General features: G+C 51.5%; 1 protein-coding gene and 1 pseudogene across 10 annotated transcripts in view; one reads left to right on the top strand and one right to left on the bottom strand.

Moving 5' to 3' along the window:
- Positions 1 to 12,383: 12,383 nt before the first annotated feature.
- Positions 12,384 to 19,400, bottom strand: part of LOC123575473 (uncharacterized) — a 79,195-nt gene continuing 72,178 nt past the window's right edge. For all 10 annotated transcript variants that reach the window (XR_012417699.1, XR_012417700.1, XR_012417701.1 and 7 more), the window contains one exon: positions 12,384 to 14,069. The gene's annotated coding sequence lies outside the window, so the exon portion shown is untranslated. The remainder of the gene's footprint in view (positions 14,070 to 19,400) is intronic.
- Positions 17,154 to 18,491, top strand: LOC102142430 (adenosylhomocysteinase pseudogene; annotated as a pseudogene).

Below are 19,400 nucleotides of genomic sequence, written 5' to 3'. Positions count from 1 at the left end.
TTACAAGCCATGAACTCAATTGCATGTTACAAGCAATGAGGTCAAACACTTCCGCAAGACCTTAATTGCTTGAGGTGCCTTTTGGCAAAGAAGGAAAGTTTCCCTTATCCCAGGACTCATCTTCATCCTCAAAGAAAGTTTCTCATTGGTTTTGCTCACTCTTAAAGGGACTTTAGAATGAATGAAGTCCCTTCAGAGTTGAATGAAGCTTCAGAGTTCAGCCAGTTTTTAAATAAAAAGTATTTATTCCTTAAATACTTCTTAAATATTTCTTATGCTATGAAACATTCACCTCCTCTTTTCAGAGAAGGAAACTATTTCCTTCCCTGACCAAAACTGTAATGAAAGGAAAGGACGTACAAACTCTAAAGGGTAGTTCAACGAGCAACCTGCAACCTTAGACAAAAGTAAAAATCACAAATCCATGAACAGCAAAATTGTTAATATATATAGAAATATTCTAATATTATATATAATCTAATGTTGTGTGTGGGTGTGTGTGTGTGAAACTCCTACCTTAAAAGCAGAGCTTCAATTCTAGCTGCATCAAATGTGGAACTGGATCACTCAAATAAAGTCTGAATCTCAAACCAAAATTAGACAGATTCGAAACCCAAGAGGAGCCATGGCAGAGATCCCTGTCAGTCCTGGCAAAGTTGGGTGAATGAAAAGACATTCATGTTGGCACCAAGGCCTTGGTCGATGACACAACAGGAGTGATCTCTTGAGGCTCACATTGAGTCCCTTCAAGGTAGCTGAATGTCAATCTAAAATAATCAAAGGGTAAAAATATAGTTTAAAGTTTAAGGATAGGTTGACCAGGAAGCACAGAGTCCAAAGAATGGAGGTCAGTATTCCAAAGGGTAGAAGTTTGGGATCATTCCTATCGACAAATTTCAAGGAAGTTTAACAGAATCTTAAAAAGGTGTACTGCATATTTACAATGGTCTGATTAGTTGAGGTGGTCTTTCTCTTTGGGAAAGGTAGATTTAACATTCCACAGTGAAGATGTAAATATCAAGGGATTTTGGTTACCGTCTGGTTTCAGAAACAGGACAATAAGGGAGGCAGGTAATTGATAACAAAGATCAGTGATTGGACAGGGGGATGTCTGATCTCTGGTCTCTCCTAGTCATTTACAGAACTAGAACAATGAGGAAGAGAGCTAAGCTATAATCTAAGAAGCAGAATTGCAAACATGCTACATGACTCAGTTTCCAGGGCTTAGCATCCCCTTGGCATATACATTTAGAAGGTCCTAAAATTTTATTTTATTTTTTTACAAAAACAAAAAGGATCAGTCATGAGCCACATTCTTACCACCATGAAAACTCTGGGGAAATGCTGGTGGCACCTGAAGCCCTGGAAGCAAGCTCTTTGTGCAGAATGAGGAAAAGCGTTCACCAAGTGGGCCTTGTAACTGAGATGAGCTTAGAAGAGCTGCAGAGAGCAGGGGCTGAGATGGAGATCTGAAAGCAGGAGCTCCAGGAACCCACATCGCAGACCCTAGAAGACCCGACCATGTCTCAGGCACCCTCCCTCACTCCTGCGCTTTGAGGGCTCCTCTCTGCATCTACTAATTTTGCAAGCCAAGGCTCAGCTGTCTTCTGAGCCTGAGTCGCAGCTCTGATTCTGCCTCTGATAAGCTGCCTTCCCTGAAGCTCTGAGGGAGGGAGCACCCTGGTCTCAAAGCCCCAGAGCATGGACACTGGCTGAGTCTCTTTCTCCAGCATTAAAGATAGACATTTTCTGTCTTTTTCTTTCTCTCTCCTCTTCTGACACAGGTTTGGGAGCTCTTTCACCTCACAGAACCATTGTCTTCCCTGCCCCAGGTCACACCAAGCTCAGAACTGAATTCAGAGCAATAATGTCTTCCCTGCCCCAGGTCACACACCAAGCTCAGAGCTGAATTCAAAGCAAGAATGACCAGAGCGTCTACAGACTTGGCCCAGACTTCAGCCTTCAGGTACAAGAACAGCCTCTCTCCACCTCTTTTCAGGGCTCAGGAAGGCTCAAAAGCACATTCCACCTCCACCACCACTCCTAACTACGAGCCAGCTGAACCCAGAGCCCAGAATATAACCACCAGGATGTATCAGGACACAGTCTATGCCTTCCTGGAGTGGCTCAATCACGGGGAGCCTGAAGCCCCTTCACACTCCAGGGGCGGCACCCTACCTAGGCCCAAGGAGGGCCTTCCTTCCTGGTTAGTGCCCTCCTCTGTTCTTTATTGGGCTGATCCAGGGAATGTGTCCAGCCCTTACCACAGACCCTGGGGATCAGATTGTCCTTCAGGCTCCTGGCTTAATCTGGGCCAAGGATCTGACCACAGGAAGCACAGGAAGATGAGCTCCAGGCAAACCCAGGAGCAGGGTTCTCCAGGGCCCCAGGGGCTGAGCAAGGAAGCTCTCCGGGGGTTTGGGAGTAACCATCACCAGGTCTTGAATGCTGGTCCAAAGCGGGGCAGGGCAGTGTGAAGAGCAGGCTCCAGGCCCAGTTCACATCCAGCTTTATGACTCTCATCCTTTGTAACCTGGAACAAGTAACTCAAATTCTCTGTGCTTCAGTTTTCTTCAGTAAACTGGGATAATAGTAGCACTTACTTGTACAGTTACTGGGAGGATTAAAATAGTGAAAACATGGAAAGTTCTTAGTCTAGCAACTGGCCCACAGAAAGACTCAATATGTATTAGTCCTCATTATGTTACAAGGAGGAGAGCGATCTTAACAATTTGCTTTCTGATGGTTCCAAGGTGACGACCAAGGAGGGTATCTTTATTCCCTATTAGAGCAAGTCAGGGTTGCCCACACAACCTTGTCAAACACACCCAGCAGCATTCCTGGCCTCAAGTGGCCTGCAAAGGGAGTGCATGGGTTCCAGGTCCAGACAGTCTGGGGACCCCATGGGCACCATTTTGCTATGCCTTGTGCTGCCCTCCTCAGCAGATGCCTGACATGGCTCTCTGTTCCATGATCCCAGAGGGCAATTGTCAAGGGCAAAAGCTGTGGCCTTCAGCCCACTGGGAAGGTCCCTGTGCCCCAGCTCACCCAGCCCCTACACTGGGAACACATCAATGGCACCTGGTTGCAGCTTGGTGAATGAGGTTGCACAAAGTATCCTGACTGCCCTGAAAAGCAATGTGGTCATGAGGAAGCAATGCAGCTTAGACGCTGCCTCTAGAAGGCATCAGGACCCTTTAGCTCGCCTCAGCTCTGTCCCTAGAAACACACCCAGATAAGACTTCAGTCTCCTCCTGGGGGAGGGGTCCTGGCAGCCTTATGGGTTAGGGGATGGCCACTGTGGGCCACAGAGAGTTTGGAATCTGGAAATAAGAGTATTTTTGGTGTGGGAGGAGGAGAAGCCAGGGACAGTTTTAGAGGAAAAGTACAAAAGTTGGAGGGACATGTGCTGGCTGAGTACAGGTCCTGAATTGAAATGTGAGGTGGGAATGGAGCCTAGGCAGGAGCTGGTGGAATGGGAAAGGAGCCCTGCTTTATGGGGGCACACATGGGTAAGGCAGGTGAGAGGACCATGCCCTGCTCATTGAGGGAAGGTGCCTGAGACCGGGGAATAGAGAATAGGAAGGCAAGAACAGGCCAGAAAGCAGCCCAGGACCCATAGTGGGCATCCCTTGGCCACTCAGGGCTGCAGTGAGGCCTTTCTGGGCCCTGGTGGGGATGGGATGAGGGCCGTGTGTTGCAAGGCAGTGCAGGCCGCTGGCAGGTGACTTCCTCCCCCCTGGAGCCTGTGTTTTGGCTTCTCTGTGCCCCACACTCCAGGGAGACACAGGCCTGGCTTCCCCCAGATGCCCACTGAGGCTGCATAGGAGCCTGATACTCCCAGGAGAAAGAAAAAGACCTGACCACAGAGCCAAGACCAAGGAGGAGGAGGGCAGAGCCAGGCAAGAACTCTGGGATCTTTTCCCCCTCAACACTGGCCACTCAAGCACGCCCTTCATCCCTGTGCTGAAGCCCCCTGCTGCTTCCTGGCTGGGCACGGGGACTGGATCCTGCAGGCAGTGGGGAATCATTTTTAAAGGGTGTGAACGCAGTAGGGTGACCTCTGGAGATGGGTAGCTGGTGTATTTGGAACCATCTATCTCCCCTTCCTCCACCCTTTTTGATACTGTCTTTCCCATAAACCTCTTTTATGTTATGTAAATGGTTTGCCCTGCAGCCTATATTGGGTGGAAAACAAGATCCTTGCCATCGAGTCTCATCATCACACTTATCCAGTACATTAGTCACCTTAATGGTGTGGACAAGTTTGGAACCAGCACTTGGGGGAAAAAAATTTCATATAATGCCATCCATTTAGAGATATGTCCCCAGAGCCAGGTAGAGCATCCCCCTTCAAATCTAGTACAGGATAGATTCATCTTATAAATGTGCAGAGCAGCATGAACCAGCAGCCCTGTGGTCCCAACACCTCAGGACCCACCTCAGTCCTGGGGGTCCTTCCAGATTTGGGACAACATCATCTATACAAGTCCTGTTTTTTGACTTGGTTTCCCATTCCAGTCTTTTTTATAGACACTGTACTATATACTTTATTTTTTAACCAACTGATGTAGTTTGGATATGTGTCCCCACACAAATCTCATGGTGAATTGGAATCTCCAGTATTGGAGGTGAGGCCTGGTAGGAGGTGATTGGATCATGGGAGTGGATTTCACATGAATGGTTTAGTACCATCCTCTTGGCATTGTCCTCGCAATAGTGAGTGACTTCTCACAAGATCTGGCTGTTTAAAAGTGTGTGTCACCTTGCTGTCTCTCTCTTGCTCCTGCTTGTGTCATGTGACATGCCTCCTTCCCCTTCATCTTCTGCCATGAATGGAAGCTTCCTGAAGTCTCCACAGAAACTGGGTAGACATCAGCACCATGCTTCTTCTAAAGGCTACAGAACCACGAGTCAACTAACTTTCTTTTCTCTATAAATTACCCTGTCTCAGACATTCCTTTGTGGCAATGCAAGAATGGCCTATTACACTGACAAATAGTACTGTTACATATCCACAGGATACACACAACAAAGAATGAAAGAGATTGACAAAGATCTACAGGATGTATAGGACACCATTAAGTGAACAAATATTAATATTATGAGAATTCCAGAAGAAAAGCAGAAGGGGAAAGATGAGGAAAATACATTTAGTGAAATAATATTAGAAGGCTTCCCAAGTCTTAGGAGAAAGATATATCCAGGTCCAGGAAGTTCAAAGAACCCCAAACAGATTCGACTCAAACAGATCCTCTCCAAGGCACATTACTGTCAAAATGTCAATAGTAAAGACAAAGAAAGAATTCTAAAAGCAGCAAGAGAAAAGAGTCAAGTTATATATAAGGAAATACCCATTAGACTAACAGCAGATTTCTCAGCAGAAACCTTAGAGGCCAGGAGAGAGTGGGATGATAAATTCAAAGTACTGAAAGAAAACCACTAACAACCAAGAATATTATACCCAGCAAAGTTACTCTTGAGGAATGAAGGAGAAATAAAGTCTTTCACAGACAAGCAAAAACTAAGGACATTTATCACAACTACACCTGACTTCCAAGAAATGCTCAGGGAAGTCTTACATCTGGAAATGAACAGATAATAACCACCATGATGAAAAAATGCAAAACTATAAAACTCACTGGTATAACTTATACACAAAGGAGAAAGAGAAAGGAAAATCATTAGATAAAACAACCCAATCACAAATATAAGCAATAAGGAGAGAAGTAAGGAACAAAGTCCTTTGGTCTTTGTTTCAGGGGCACAGAAAGTCAGGGAGCCCTGGCACTCTAATTGAGTGGTTTGCTGCTTTCTATAGCAGGGTAAAGAGAAAAAGGGAGACTGAGTCAGGGTCAGGAATATGGGGCTGTGAGGGTTGGGTTTTCCTGAACTCAGCCTTGCCTTTTGAAGGATAGTGTGCCCAATATAAGAGAGCCCACAGGGCTAGGGTTGCCCTATTGAAGTCCTATCGTATTGCCTGTCCCTGACCTCAGCTGCATATCCCTGTGTTGCAGTTAGGCTTAGGACTAGGAATGCCGGTCCACTGGGAGGGCCTGAGTTGCCTTTGCACATCCATGGGAAGCTTCCCCTCTCACCATCAATGGTCCAGGTGGGACCTTCGGTAAGGTCATTTAGGCCTGTATTCCCTGAGACTGGGATGAGCTCAGAAGGCCGTGAAATCCCTGGTCAATGTCACAGTGAGGAATGAGTAGGACAGAGACCTTGCCTGGCCCCCTCCTCCATCCAGGAAGCCCTGCACAATGAACAGTGACTCCTGGAGAACTTGGGAGCTGATTTTTAACAGTCAACCCACTCCATGTCAACCTTCTTTTTACTTTTTTTTTTTTTCCAAAAAGAAATATGTAGGGCTCCTTGTACATCTGCCAGCAGGAGAAACGTTCATGCTGAGAGGATTTGAAAGGGCACAGACCACTAGAGCACAGATAATGTATTCAAGTTTCTTAAGTTCTTAGAACATTGCTTGGGTCACCTCACTGTCCAGGCTCAATATTTCTTTGTTCCCTTGCAGGCAATTCAGAGGATGGAATATTTCAACTCTGGATGTAAGCACCTGCTGTCCCCATGGTGGTCATGTAGGGGGAATACCAGAGTCCCTGGGTGATTTCTATGCAGCACCTTCTTTCTCCTGGGCTGATAATCTCAGCCTGGGGGCCACCATTTACATCATGGGTATGAGCCAATGTGAGTAGGAGCAGGTGACTCAGAACAGGTACTGGGGAAAGGCACCCCAAGCGGCTTTCCGGGGGCCACCCCATCATCTAACCTGCTACAAGTGACTTGGGCCAACCCATGGCCACTACAGAAGTGATTGACATCAGGTTGTATAAATACCACCACACCAGAGGGGAGGGCTGAAGAGCTCCCCTGCTCCCCAAGAGTGGGCTGCTGGCTGGAGAAGCCTGTGACCCTCAGAGCCTGACATTCTGCTGCCCCCAAAGCAGGCAGACATTGTCCCTTGACCCTGGGATCTGCTGCATCCTCACCCCTGGCCGAGAGTCCAAGGCACCTCCCATCTCTGTAGATAACAGCAATTGCAGACAGCCCGGACCACGTGTTTGTGGTGGAGAATGGCTTCAAGGCCCTGAGAAACACCACTGATGCCAGGAGTGAGCTGATGGTGAGGGGCTGAGGCACCCAGCTCCTATGGCCAGAGGCTCACTCTCCCTGCCCTGCTCCACCCCTCCTGTGTTCCAGCTCACGTCAAAGGCCTGCACTGCAGTTAGGTCTGTGGATCCCCCACCATGTGTGCAGGAGGTGAGAGCTGAGGAGGCCCTGCTGAGGGCAGAAATGTCTGTGCCTGTGTCTGGCGGTGAGGAAAAGGGTGCAGTTTGTGTGTGTTGCCTGTGTATGTGGTGTATGTGTGTTTGTGGTGTGTGGGTGTATGTGTACTATATGTGTGTGGTATGTGGTGGGCATATGTGTGTGTATTTTCTGTGTGGTGTGGCACATGTGTAAGTAGTGTGCATTTGTGGTGTGTAGTATGTGTGTGTTGTGATGGTGTGCATGTGCTGCGTATGATGTGTGTGTGTGGTGTGTAGGTGATATATATGTAGTATGGTTGGACATCTGTGTGTGTGCATAGGGGTGTGCAGTATGTGAGTTTGGTGTATTTGTCGTGTGGTGTGTGTGAGTGTCAATGTGTGTGTGTTTCATGTCTAGTGTGTGTTTTTCTGTGGTGTGTGGTGTACTGTGTGTGTGCTATTTTTGTGTAATGTGTTGTGTGTTTGTGGTCATGTGTGTTTTGGGGGTGTGTGATAAGTGGTATGTGTGTCATATGTGCACATGGTTTGTAGTGTGTGTGGTGGCTCTGTGTGTAGAGGGTCATGTGTGATGTGTGGGTGTTTGGTGTGCGGCATGTGTGTGGCATTGCGTGTGTGTGTGTGTGTAGTGGGTGCGTGTGATAGGTAATGTGCATGTGGTATGTGTGTATAGTGTGTGGTGAGTGTGGTGCTTGTGTACATGTATAGGGCTATGTGCGATGTGTGTGTATTTGCTGTGTATGTGATATGGGGTGTGTGTGGCAGTGTCACTGTGTATACATATCTTGTGGTGTGTTGTGTGTGGTGTGTGGTACGTTCTGTGTGTATCAAGTATATGTGTCTATGGTGTGTGGGTATGTGTATGTGTTGGGTGTGTAGTGTGTGTGGGGTGTGTGTATGATGTGTGCATGCTGTGTATGGTGTTGGGTGCGTGCTGGGTGTGTGTGTTGTGTGGCAGAGTGGGGAATTTGTGCCCTTTGTTTGGTGTGTGTATGATGTGTGATGTGTGTGGTGTGTGTATGTGTGGTGTGTCTTTGGTATTTTTGGTGCATGTGTGTTTGCTATTTGTGTGTGTGTGTGGTGTGTGGGTGTGTGTGCTCTGGGTGCGTGGTGTGATGTGTGTGGTATGGGGTGGGTTGAGTGTGTTTGTGGTGCAGTGTGCATGGGTGGGTGGGTGTGGATGTATAGCCTACATGGGTGTGAATGTGAGTGTCCATTGGTGCGGGGGGAATATGCGGGGGTGGGGGTGTGAGTACTTGTGTACAATTAGTGTGTTGTTACCTCACAACAATAAGTTTAACTCTGAAGCAAGAAAAGACATGTGTGAGAACCTCTCAGGGAAACACTAGCAAGTGGCATGGAGCAGCAGCTAACTCGGTCCACAGGCCAGGAACAGCCAGGGCTCCTCCCAGGAAGACCAGGAGGGTGCAAGAGCTGAAATATCTGTGTAATTTACCACATCAGCAAAATGGGAAACAGGAACCAGGCACCAAGCGGTTATCTCAGGGGATGAAGAACAAGAAGTGGGGGCGTCAACATCCCACAGCACCCTGTGAGCAGAAGGAAACCTCCACAGCCCGACAAAGGCATCCACACAAACACCCTCGGCTCACCTCAATCCCACAGGATCAATCACAGCATCTGTCCCTGCTGTCTGAGACATGGTGAGGATGCTCTCTTGCCATCCAGGGTCCTGGTATGGGTGGTGACAGCCTTGTGTGGTCCTCTGTGATGACCCCTGTCTGTTCTGACCTCCGCCTGTGCGTGCTGGGACTCTGCACGGCTGGTATTTACACAACTGCAGCTGCTGGAGAGGAGGGGAGCCCTGGGCATCCTCCCTCCATGGGGACAGCATGAGGCTGGGTGCCGCTGGCCCCAGAGCAGCAGATGGGCTCTGTCCTCCCTGTTCCTCACTGCAGGGTGCCCTGGCAGTAGGCTGTGGGGACAGACACACCATCCATGTCTGAGCTCTGCTCTCCATGGGCGCACGACCAGGAGCAAATTGTCCAGTGTCGGCAAGCTCCCGCGGTGCCTCCTATGAACAGAAAGGACGTTGTCAGGCCTGTCTTGAGTCCCAGGGCACTGGGCTGTGCAGGGACTGGCACGGGCTGGGAGCTGGTAGGTCCCAGAAATAGGAGCTGTGCTGACACTTCCATGATTGGTCTGGGCTCTGTCCCCAACCCCGCCTCTCCCCAATGCAGAGCTGAGGATGGGGGTGGAGTAGAGAGAGCTCCCCTTCCCCTCAGGGTCTTTCTGCTGCTCCTGGTTTAAAGCCGCTCAGCCGTGCAGCAGTTGTGACAGCTGTGCTCCTCTGATGACGTCCCCGGACATGCACAGGCTGTGGCGTCTGAGCAGCCCTGTCAACCCCAGGTGAGGATGTGAGTCGTCACTCCTCAGCTGGAGGCAGCTGAGTCGAGGCGACAGGTGCCCTCTGCCCACCAGCTCGGCCCTCTACGTCTGCCCATGTGGCCTGGCAGTCACAGCCCTGAACTGTCAGCTGTTGGCTAACTTGTGCAAAGCTGCCCCACATGGAGAGTGACGGTCACAGCAGGGAAAGCCCAAGGCAGGAGCGTGAAACCCAAATGCAACAGAATATGCCCTCTCAGCAGGCTGCCGCTGAGAAGCCAGGAGGGTTCTAGGGAGCCCAGGAAGGAGGCCAGGGAGGGAGGCAGAATGTAACTTGGAACCACTCGTTCCATGAAGGTCCAGAGCAGTCCCCAGCCCTGCTCAGGGGGGCAGAGTTGGGCTGGCCAAGGTGTGCACTACCCAGGCTCAGATGTACCTTCCAGTGTCCAGCTGGTCAGGGCCCTTTGGAAGCCTGAGCAGGGAAGATATTGAGAGTGCAGCCCGGGAGCATCAGATTTGGAAGCAGCTCCGCAGTGGGAGAGGACCCCATGCTTGCACTGAGGGTGCCCAGGCCTGGGAGCTCAGCACAGGGCACCAAGCTGGCCTTTCCTGTTGTCTCTCTCACAGCCTCAGTGCCCCCACAAGGTTCTTCCTAAGGAAGCGTCATGGCCATTGGACAGGTGACCTCAGAGGCCAAACAGGAGATACCATGAGGAGGAACAGGCCAGGACGAGCCAGCTGACGTTGGCAGTCGGAAGGCCTTGGAATGAAGGTGGGCCCTGGAGCTCCCCATGTGAGGAGGGTGGAGCCCCAGGCCCCAGTCAGGGGCTGACATAGAGGGACACAAACCCACTATTCCTGCCATTCCCATTTTACAAAAAATCTAGACATTTGCATTTTTAGAAAGAATGTTCAAGTTTTCTTGCTTTTTTTGTCCTTTGAGACAGGGTCTCACTCTGTTGCCCAGGCCAGCATGCAGTGGCATGATCATGGCTCACTGCAGCTAAATTTTAAAAATTTTCGTAGAGACAGGGTCTCATTATATTGTCCAGGCTGGTTAATTGCTGGGCTAAAGCGATCCTCCCACCTCAGCCTCCCAGTGTGCTGGGATTACAGGCATAAGCCACCGTGCCTGTCAATGTTCAGGCTTTTCACTGTGGGCCCCCGTTTTTGAAAATACTTGAAAGGCTCAGAAAGCATGTCAGCAGGCCAGCTTCACCCACAGCCCGCCTTGAAGGTGTGACGCTGCAGGAAGGCAGGAAGCAGGGATCACAGGAAGCTTTCTTTGGGTGCATGGACCAGGGGCACCCCAGGCATCCGCAGGGATTGGAATGAGCGGGGCCTGGGCCAAGAGGCAGGGATGGAGGCCAATGCCCTTGGCAGCTTCAGACCTGCGGGAAGCCCGGCTGGCTCCTGGGGCCAGCCCCACCTGCCCTGTGTCCCCTGTGGTGTTTGACTCAGGGCAGGAGCCACAGTGGTGGAAGGACACACTCCCTGAGCCTCAGGGTGGGTGCCCTGTGGTCCTTACTGGTTCAGGAAGAGCAGGAGATGAGGAATCACCTGTAGGTCTCCGGAATCACAGTTAAAACAGGGCTTCTGTGATGGATTCCCCTGAGCAGGGTCCTTGGTGACTCGCCTGCCGCACCCGAGTCCCGGCCCGCCCCTGTGGGTGTCCTGCCTGCCACAGGCACACAGAAGACAGAGGGGAGAGACCCCGAGGGTTGAGCAGCCCTGAAGGAGGCATCCAGGCCTGGGTGCCCAGCTCAGGCACAAGACAGGGTGTCTTCAGGCAGCCTTGTGGCTCCGCTTACACCTTACATCAGGGAGGGCCTGGCTGAGTGCACGGCCTGCACACCTGGGGCCCGAGGGAGCACCACAGATTTCAGGGCGGGAACATCACGCTGACCCCACCCTGTGCAGGGGCTAAGTGAGACCTTTCCTGGACTCCTTGCTTTAGGCATGGTAGGGAGAGGGCCCTTGAGTACTCAAGGCCCAGCCGCCTCCTCTTGGACCCTCAGTGACACCAGGTGAAGATTTGGCCCAGTGACACACAGACATCGGTCGAGACACAGCACGAGTGGTGTCCTGACCACCCTGCCATGTGTGCTGTCAGGCTCCCAACCAAGGTCGCAGGGCGCCCCTCAGCTCCCTGGAGTTCCCTCTGGCCCAGCCCCTCAGGCCTCCCTTGGGGGCTCAAAGCAGCACTCCCCTGACTGGTGTGAGTGTGAGCTGCAGAACGATGCTGCCCTCCGTGCAGTAGGTGATGAAGGACAGTCGAGTTCTCGGGCTGGAGAAGAAGCACGTGGCCCTGAGAAGCCAGAGAAACAGCCAGAGCGGGTGACACCCATTCGCCACCTCCCACCCTAACTCTTCCTCTTTGGGGCCCCTTGCTAGATATAGGGAGGTGAGATAAATGTAGTGAAGCACTCTGAGGCCTGTGGAGATGAGGGGCCCACAAAGGAGAGTCAGAATGGCAACTCGCTGCATCCCCACGATCCCAGCACCTCCCAGAGACACTCGCACTCACCACACACACACCCCCCCCACACATGCACCGCCACACACACACAAACACACACAAACACACATCACACAGACACACATACGCACATAGGCACACACACCACACACATGCACACACAAGCACACACATGCACACACACCACACACATGTGCACACACACACCACACACATGCACACACACGCATTCACACACCCCACGCTGAACATGCAGGAAGATGGACACACAGCTCTCACAGCTGGTCTCTCTCTATTGGAAAATACTTTGCCTCCTCACCCCATTCCTCTCTCCTCTTCCTCATCCCTCATCCACCTTAGAAACCAAGCAACAAGGCAGAGCAGAGGGAGTACAATTCAGGCCAAACCCACAACTTCCCCACACCATCTTCCCATCACCTGTGTTTACTGAGGTCAGACCACAAAAGCCCTCTGGGGCCACCACCTAGCTAGAGGGTCCAGTGAGCTGCTGGGGTCCTGAGTAGTTTGGGGAGAGGCCCCTAGAGTCCCGTAAGCAGAAACATCTAGTGCAAGGGCAGCCTGGGGCAGGCCGATGTGTGGGGCAGCCTGCCAGCACCTGCCGCCCAGTGCTGGAAGCCAGGAGCACTGGAGAATGGAAGGACTGCAGGGCTCAGCCAGGACCCAGTGGCCCATCCAGTCCTGACCATGTGCACACACTGGAATGCTCTGTGCCTCCCCTCCCAGCATATAAGTATGGTTAGGTCCTTCAGGGTTTAGATGTGCTCAGCATCCTGCTTGGCACATGGCAAGTTCTGGATTCATGTTATTTCACATTCTCCACCTGTGCCCAGAGACCTTCCCCCATCCATCCCGGGCTTGAGCTTTGCCCCCACTGGGGTCCCCAGCAGAACCCTAGGAGAGCGGCAGGTGCACGTAGCAGGGGGTGACTGAGAGGACCGTTTGGACCCTTACTCCCGCTCTCTGGAAGAACGCGTTCAACAAGGCTGCCAGCCTTCAGCGAAGCCCATCCATTGTCCAACCAGATGCCTAAGTGGGGAATCACCACCCTCAGGGCTGTGCTAAGGATCAAGGGCACAAGACCTGGCCAGTGCATCTTGGAAGTCCCTAGTCTGGGCAGGGGGGAGGGACTCCCCTTCCAGCAAGCAGGGAGCTCCCCTCATTGCTGGCTTTGCTTAGAAGTTGGTGGGCTGGGGTCTGCATTCCCTAAGCATCAGCATCCAGTAGGAATGAGAAAAATCAGAGGGAGTTCAGTGGTTGCCTCCCCCAAAGTAGTGAGCTGAGGATGGTGGAGTGAGCAGTCCTGCTAGACACTCCTTATCTGCTCGTTGCGCACAGCGTCCCGTTTCTGGTTTCCACCTTGGTCAGCAGTGCCGCAGCACGGGTGTTGCTCAGGTCTGTCTTTGGAGTTATTCCACTTTTTGTCTTAAACTCTGTGTTTGTGTTTCATTTCTTATTAATGAATTTTAGAACTTTGGCCCTTTTAAAACTCTGCATTTGTCTTAATTAGCTGTTCTGGTCATATAGTTTTATTCCTTTATCTTTTTTGAACACTTTATACACCCTTATTTTAATATTCCTTTTAGATCACTCTATTCTCTTTACTCTCTGGGCTTTGAATCTCCTTGTTTCTTGTATCTGCTGCCTCTCTTTGGGGAGATACCTGGGAGTTTTTCCTCTGAGCGCCTCTTCAGTAGGAAATGATTTTCCACGAGAATCCTGGTTCCCCTGGATGAGGACGGTGTCTCCCGGGGAGAGTTTCCTGTTTGGTTTTGCTGGAGCCTGGCGGGTTCCCTCAGGTGCAGATGGGTATAGTGTTAGCTCCTCAGCTCAGAGTTTCTGTACCAGTCACTGCAGACCTGGGGCCCTGGTTTCCCACAGATGCCCAGGGCAGGGGCCTTCTTCTGTGCTAGGTGCTGCTCCGTGGTATTTGTTCCGTGACTCTGCAAACATTGTTTTAAAATCAGTTTGTAACATCGGCCTAGTAAACAAATGTAACACATGTGCCTCCTGGAACAATGGACTGGCACACCACCCCCTTCTCATCTTCATCCCAGTCCTCAGGGAGGCCCCTGGTCACTGAAGTCTGAGGCCACCAAGGCAGGAAGACCCTGGGGGGAGGGTCAATGAGAGATGCCTCTCAGCCCCTGTTCCTGCTGTCCCTGGGCCTCAGGGTAGAGCTTCTGCGGACTTTGTTCCTTCCCGTTTCTGAGACAGCCTGAACTTGGGCCACCCTCCCCTTCATGGAGTCCCAGCTGTCAAACAAACACCTCCAGGGCCATCTGCTCTCTGAACAAGTTTTCCTCCTAGGATGCCCCCACCCACTCACAGAAACAGGGATATAGGGAAGAAAGGACCAGGATTTCTGGTTGCAATGATTGTATCCATGAGTTTGAGACCCCCAGGTTACCTTTGGACTCATGAGCTGAACTGCTGGGCATTCTGGCCTGGATGTCCCTGGAGCCCCAGAACCTCCACAGGGATCATGAGCAGGGGGTCACTGCCCCAGAACAACGAGGACACCCACACCCACATGGTCTACCCTAGTTCCTCACTCATCAGAGGAAATGACGAGATTCCAAGGTCCCCTCCAGTGTCACAGGCTGGCCTGAGCCATAGGGTCCTGACCCAGCATGGCATCAAATGCCTGGAGCTCATCCTGCAGGAGCAGCCACGGAGGAGCCCCTGGGTGTGCTGGGTAGGGGGGCTGTACGGAATCTCATTCACTCTGGACAGCTGTGGTCTCTGCAGAGGCCAGGGGTCTGTGGCCCCCAAACTACCCTCAACGATGCAGTCCAGCCAGAACTGGGGCCTTTTGGCTTCAAAACGTGTTGGAGTCTTTCCCCAGAGCCCATTGTCTTTTAGAAATTACCACTTAGGGAGGGTAGTGCTGCTGATAAAGCCTGGCATGCACTGAATTGTGTCCTCCCCAAAATTTATATATTAAAGTCCCAACCCCTGGTTCCTCAGGATGCAGCTGTATTGTGTTTGGAGAGGATTTGTAAAGGTTAAACGAGGTCATTAGGGTGCGCCCTAATCCAGTACGACTGGTGTCCTTACAGGAACAGTTTAGGAAACAGACATGCGTGGAGGGAACAGCATGGGAGGACACAGGAGGAAGGCAGCCGTCAGCAAACCCGGCTCCATGAGACCCAGAGGAAACGACCCCCACACCTTGACCTTGGACTTGCAGCCTGCAGAATTCTCAGGAAAAGTGTCTGTTTTTTGTCACTCAGTGTGTGGAACTTTGTTCTGGCCCCTAGTGGACAAATACAATGGCTTTGCTGTTAACAGCCTAGTGGACAAATGCAAAGGCTTTGCTGTTAACAGCCCAGACCTACGTTTCCTGCACATAAGGCATGGGACTCCCTCATCCCCTCTGCCCAGGTCCAGCCCTCGTCTCCGAGCTGAGCTCACCGGGTAGGCTGCGGGCAGCAGGCGGGAGTGGGGCCTCATGGAAGGGGCGGTGCTGAGGCAGTGAGGGCTGCAGAGGGATGCTCACTTGCTCATGTGGCTCAGCTTCGTGGAAGCATCAGGAGCAGGAGTGAAGGAAGCAAGGTGACAGGGGCCACTCATGGGGAGACAGATGGGCAGGCTCCTCTACATGCTGGAGACAACTTTGAGGGTACCTGCTCCACCCACTGCCACACCCTCAAACTTCCCCATACCCTGTGCATGGTCCAGCAGTAGCCCTGATTGTATGATATGACCTTGGTGGTCAGATCAGGCATGCACAGCTTGACCCAGACTATGGGATCAGAATCTCTCCCCAGCAACGTGGCCATGGGGTCTCTGAAGAGAGGACGAGCAACCGCAGACTGCAGGGCTACTCGCAACAGCCAAGTACACAGAGAGGCAGAGGTGAGGAGAAGGGAGCAGAGCTGAGGCCACATGGCCCAGGGAGCAGGGCAACCTGAAGGAGACCCCAAGCAGGGGTCCTGTGGGTTTTCCAATGTCTGGTCCTGCTAAGACCTGGCTGCTCTTGTGATCATGAGCTAGCAGCCTACAGTCACTACAGCCCTGTCCTTCTGTTGTCTCCTCTTGGGTCCTGCCTCCGCACAGCCTGTAGCCAGGCTCAGGCTGGGATCTCCCATATGGACCCTAAGGCAGGCTTTCTTACACTTTCCACGGAAATTCTCCAGCTGATAGAAGTGAACTCCCCAAGCTGGGGCCATATTCTCAAGTGGTCTGTAAAATTTTTGCAAGGTTTGTGGTTCATCTAAAAGATTCATAATTTAAAAATGGAATTCTTGATAGTTAAGTCAAGGCAGATTGGGTTTCTGGTGAGAGTCAGCTCTCTGGTTCATCGTTAGCATCTTTTGGCCAACAATGTCTCCTGTGTCCTCCCACCATGGAAGGAGAGAGGCAGCCCCCTGAGGCCTCTTTTATAAAGGCACTAATTCCATCCATGAGGCTCCGCCCTGGTGACCTAATCACCTCCCCATACCCCCACTTCCTCATACCATCCCTTGGGGTTTAGGATTTCAACATAGGAATCTTTAGGGGACACTAACTTTCAGGTCATAGCATTGGACTTACACCATTGCCACACCCCCGCCCCTCTAATTCTTGGGCCTTCAGACTCAGACTGAGTCACACCACTGACATTCTTGTTTCTGTAGCTTGCAGATAGCAAACTGCGGGACTTCTCGGTCTCCATAACCACATGGGGCAATTCCTATAATAAATCTCCTCTTACATATACCTGTATATATCCTGTTGGATCTATTTCTCTGGATAACTCTGGCTAATACACACTGCAAGTACCTGTGCAATATCAAGGGCCTGGCTATCTGCTTGAAATGTAAAATAGAAAACAAACGTGTGCATGCACGCACGCGCGCACACACACACACACACACACACACAGAGACCCTGCCCAAAGCCACCTGCCAAGTGCCTGTCCTCAAACCAAGGCCCAGGCCCCTTCACCCGTCTCCATCACAAGCGTCGCCAGCCTGTCTGACAAACTGCCCTACAAAGTTACTGACATTGGCCTGGCCTCCTGGATACACAAGGCCCTGAACATTGTGGAGAATGAGATGCCAGGCCTGATGCACATGCCAGAGCTGTGCTCAGCCTCCAAGCCACTAGAGGGCACCCGCATCGCAGGCAGCAGGCATCGCCAGCTGCCTGCACACGACCATGGAGACTGTCATCCACATTGAGACCCTTATCATCCTGGGTGCCCCAGCAGCAACATCTTCCTCACCCAGGACCATGTGTTGACTGCCATTGCCAAGGCTGGCATTCCAGTACATGCCTGGAAGGGCGAAAGGATAAGGAGTACCTCTGGTGCATCGAGCAGTCACTGTAATTCAAGGACGGGCCCTCAACATTATTCTGGAGGATGGCAACGACCTCACCAACCTCTTCCACATGAAGTACTCACAGCTCTTGCTGGGCATCTGAGGCACTTCCAAGGAGACCAAGACTGGGGTCCACAACCCACACAGGATGCTGGTCAGTGGGATCCTGAAGGTGCCTGCCATCAATGTCAATGACTCCATCACCAAGAGCAAGTTTGACAAGCTCTGTGGCTGCTGGGAGTCCCTCATAGATGGCATCAAGTGGACCACAGAGGTGATGATTGCCAGCAAGGTAGCAGTGGTAGCAGGCTACAGCAACATTGGCCAGGGCTGTGTCCAGGCCTGTGGGGTTTTGGGGCCCACGTCATCATCACCAAGATCGACCCTGTCAATGCACTGCAGGCTGCCATGGAGGGCTATGAGGCGACCACCATGGACGAAGCGTGTCAGGAGGGCAACACCTTTATCACCACCACAGGCTGTGTCAACATCGTCCTTGGCCAGCACTTTGAACAGGTGAAGGATGATGCCATCATGTGTAACACTGGACGCTTTGATGTGGAGATCGATGTCAAGTGGCTCAGCGAGAACACTTGGAGAAGGTGACCATCAAGCACCAGGTGGCCGGGTACTGGCTGAAGAATGGGTGCCGCACCATCCTGCTGGCTGAGGGTCAGCTGGTCAGCCTGGGTTGTGCCATGGGCCACCCTGGCTTTGTGACGAGTGACTCCTTCATCAACCAGGTGACTGCACAGATTGAGCTGTGAACCCACCCAGAGAAGTACCCCATCGGGGTTCACGTCCTGCCCAAGAAGCTGGATGAGGCAGTGGCTGAAGCCCACCTGGGCAAGCTGAACGTGAAATTGACCAAGCTGACTGAGAAGCAGGCCCAGTACCTGGGACATGTCCCCTGATGGCCCCTTCATGTGTGATCACTACCACTACTGAGAGTCAGACCTGTGTTTCACCTTCCAGCTGCTGTTCTTGCCCAGGCTCTGCCTCTCCTTCTTAAGAGCAAATAGCACCAATTTTGTGACTGGTTTGTCAGCATCCCCCATCGACTCCTCAGGGCTGGTCACTCGGTTTTTGGCTTCACTTGCACCCTCATACTATTCCAAGTGTGTCAGGGGAACTGAGAGGCCCCTCCTCAAGCCCTGGTCACAGTGGAGGTGTAAGGGAGACAGCCACAGGGAACTGTGAGCTCAGTGGTCTTGGAACTGCTCACTAAGTCAGTCCTCCCTTAGCCTGAAGTTGGTAGTGGAGTCACAAAGCCCATGTACTTTACCATCTAGGCCTTCACCTGGCCTGTGGACTTATACCGTGTGCTCGGTTTACAGGTTCAGTGGTTCCTCAGCCCCTGACAGAAGGAGCTGTACTGAAGGGCAAAGAGGAACTGTTTCAATTTTCCTGAGAGCTTGGCTTAGTGCTGGGCCTTCTCTTAAACCTCATAACAATGAGGTTGGTACTTTCAGTCCCTGTTTTACAGGGGTTAGAATATACTGTTAAGGACAACTGAGAAAGAACAGAGAAGTGACAGCCAGAGGTTGAGAAGGGCCAGAAAAGCATAAAAGGAGGCATAGATTGGCCACTACTTTGTAACGAGATGGTTCCTATCACAACCCTGGGTCAAAAAGAGAGTAATTTGGTTTATAATGTTTAAATAATGTTTATAATGTTAAAAGAAAGCAGGAAGGTAGGTAAATAAAAAATCTCAATACCATAAAAAAAAAAAAAAAACCAGGGAGAACACAAAACAGAATGAATACTTCAATAGATACCTGACCAGGTATGCAAATTACCCAGCACGGCACAGGCAGAAACACTAGGCAGTGCTTGAGACACAGAGTTCCCTTCTGCCCCTCTGTCTCCCTCTACGTGCTGAGCCTACTCAGGGAATCCTGGTGAGACATGGAGTTCCCTTCTGCCCCTCTGTCTCCCTCTACATGCTGGGCCTACTCAGGGAAT

The sequence above is a fragment of the Macaca fascicularis genome, chromosome 9 (genome assembly GCF_037993035.2).
Source record: "Macaca fascicularis isolate 582-1 chromosome 9, T2T-MFA8v1.1".
In the NCBI taxonomy this organism is placed as follows: Eukaryota; Metazoa; Chordata; class Mammalia; order Primates; family Cercopithecidae; genus Macaca; species Macaca fascicularis.
The sequence above is the reverse complement of the archived record's forward strand: the minus strand, read 5'-3'. Positions and strand labels throughout refer to the sequence as shown.